The sequence below is a fragment of the Mandrillus leucophaeus genome, unplaced genomic scaffold (assembly GCF_000951045.1).
Source record: "Mandrillus leucophaeus isolate KB7577 unplaced genomic scaffold, Mleu.le_1.0 Scaffold1056, whole genome shotgun sequence".
Classification (NCBI taxonomy): domain Eukaryota; kingdom Metazoa; phylum Chordata; class Mammalia; order Primates; family Cercopithecidae; genus Mandrillus; species Mandrillus leucophaeus.
Window position 1 is genome coordinate 199,665 of NW_012098721.1, and position 3,136 is coordinate 202,800.

Genomic DNA, 3,136 nt, shown 5'->3' on the forward strand with positions numbered 1-3,136 from the left:
CAGTGGATTTTAAGACAGTGCTACCCAGAAGTACAGTCCACAGACTGGCTACATTTAGCATCACCTGTAGCGTGTTAGAAATGAAACTTCATGACTCCTATCTCAGACCGACTGAATCAATCTCTGGGGGTAAGGTCTAGGAATCTGTTTTAACAAACTCTCCAAGCGATTTTTACTCATGGTAAAGTTGAAGACCCTTTATTTTAAGAAATACTATAGATTTGTATATAAAATAATTTCTCTCTAGGTTCACAGATGTGTTTTCATGAAGTCTGATAGCCACATGCCTTCAGAATGTACACACTGAGATGATGTTTGATTGCAAAATTTTACTTTTGTTTTGCATCCAATTTGAATTCCCAAAACAATTTTAACATGCTTTGAATTCTGGAAAGATACCTTCACTTAAACATGAAAATCATGGCCAAGCGCGGTGGCTCACGCCTGCAATCCCAGCACTTTGGGAGGCGGAGGCAGATGGATCACAAGGTCGGGAGATCGAGACCACGCTGACAAACACGGTGAAACCCCGTCTCTACTAAAAAATACAAAAAATTAGCCGGGCATGGTGGCGGGCGCCTGTAGTCCCAGTTACTTGGGAGGCTGAGGCAGGAGAATGGCGTGAACCCGGGAGGCGGAGCTTGCAGTGAGCCAAGATCAGGACACTGCACTCCAGCCTGGGCGACAGAGCGAGACTCCGTCTCAAAAAAACAAAAACAAAAAAACAAACCATGAAAATCAGATCACTATATTAGAATCTACAACTCAGTTCTTTAGGGAAGAACTTCAGAAGGGGCAAATGCTTGAATTATGACAGCAGTAGAGCTGAGCTGATATAAGAGGATCAATACAAGAAGCGAGACTAAATTATGCTGAAAGTCATACTAAAGAAATTTGCATAACTGAAAGATTTGGATGCTGCAGCAGTTGTGTCAAGCCGTGGGGGCTGTTTTTTATTTCTCTCTACCATTAATCTGCCTACCCTCAGCCCCTTCAAATACTTAATTTATGAAGAAAAAAATATGGCCAACTGGGAGAGAAGGAAAATCAGTAAACGTTCATATTTAGCCATTCTCACAAACATGTTTCGGCCAGGCGCGGTGGCTCACGCCTGTAATCTAAGCACTTTGGGAGGCCGAGGCGGGTGGATCACCTGAGGGCAGGAATTCGAGACCAGCCTGGCCAACATGGCGAAACCCCGTCTCTACTAAAAATACAAAAATTAGCTGGCAGAGGCCTGTAATCCCAGCTACTTGGGAGGCTGAGGAAGGACAATCACTTGAACCTCAGAGGCAGAGGTTGTAGTGAGCTGTGATTGCACCATTGCACTCTAGCCTAGGAGACGAGCGAAATTCCATCTCAACAACAACAACAAAAAAAGTAATGTGTTTCTTCAAAATTGTGCCTCCCATCTCCCACACAGCCTAGTTCTCAAATTACCTGTTGCTTTTTCTCTCTCCACTGGATCATTTCTTTTCAAACACCCAGATTTCCTTTAAAAACAAAATTTCTTTACTTAACCTATCTATCCTTTTTCATTCTTTTCAAGGAGTTTATTCTACACGACCTCTATTTTGTTACCTATTTCTTTGTTTAAAATTTGATGTCATGTAATTAACAAATGGGTTGAAAGGAACAAGTGTGCATCTGATGCTTCAAAATCCTCTACCCGAAAGATGTTAATAGACGTTTATCTCATGAGTAAACACTTCCATACATAAAGGGGGAAGCTTATTAGTACTATCTATACTTTTTTTTTTTTTTTTTTTTTTTGAGATAGAGTCTCACTCTGTCACCCAGGCTGAAGTGCAGTGTTACTATCTCAGCTCACTGCAACCTCTGCCCCTTCAGGATTCAAGCAATTCTTCTGCCTCAGCCTCCCGAGTAGCTGGGATTACAGGTGCCTGCCACCACTCCCAGCTAATTTTTGTATTTTTGGTAGAGACGGGGTTTCACCATCTCGGCCAGGCCGGTCTTGAACTCCTGATCTCGTGATCCACCTACCTCAGCTTCCCAAAGTGCTGGGATTACAGGTGTGAGCCACCGCGCCTGGCCAGTACTATCCATACTTTCATACACTGATTTAAAAAATGATTTCCAGCCAGACACAGTGGCTCACGCCTGTAATCCTAGCACTTTGGGAGGCCGAGGCAGGTGGATCACGAGGTCAGGAGGTCGAGACTATCCTGGCCAACATGGCGAAACCCCGTCTCTACCAAAAATACAAAAATTAGCCGGGCCTGGTGGCATGCGCCTGTAGTCCCAGCTACTCAGGAGGCTGAGGCAGAAGAATCTCTTGAACCCAGGAGGCAGAGGTTGCAGTGAGCCGAGATCGCACCACTGCACTCCAGCCTGGGCAACAGAGCGAGATTCCATCTCAAAATAAATAAATAAATAAATAATAAAAATAAAAATGGATTTCCCTGTAGTATGTATCAACTCGTCCTGATTCCAAACCTTGGAATATTTTATAGGGTAAATCTAATCCCTCTTCTATGACAGTATCTTATATATTTCCAAGGAGTTCTTTTATTTCTGGTGATTTTTTTTTTTTTCTGCTTCAGAAGAATTCCTACTTTCTTTTTTTTTTTTTTTTTTTTTTGAGACGGAGTCTCGCTGTGTCTCCCAGGCTGGAGTGCAGTGGCGTGATCTCGGCTCACTGTAAGCTCCGCCTCCCGGGTTCACGCCATTCTCCCGCCTCAGCCTCCCAAGTAGCTGAGACTACAGGCGCCCGCCACCACACCCAGCTAGTTTTTTTTTGTATTTTTAGTAGAGACGGGGTTTCACCATGTTAGCCAGGATAAGTCAGAATTCCTACTTTCTTCAGTGGTTATTTAAGGGGCATGGTCTATATTCCTCTCAAAGTATGGTAGCCACAACTAAACACGGTGCTCCTACTCAGGTCTTGCCAGCACAGTTAGGATATCTGCTCCGTTATACTTAAATAAAATGCTAACAGACCATTTTATAGTAGTCACATGTTATTTTCAAATTAATATTTAACTACCAGCTAACAAATTCTTCATCTGTACACCTGTGTTGTTTTGCCTTATTTCTCCACTTTTCAAAGAGGTAAATTGAATTTTTAGGCTCATATATAACAATTTGCCTTTATCTCTTTTTTTTTTTTTTTTTT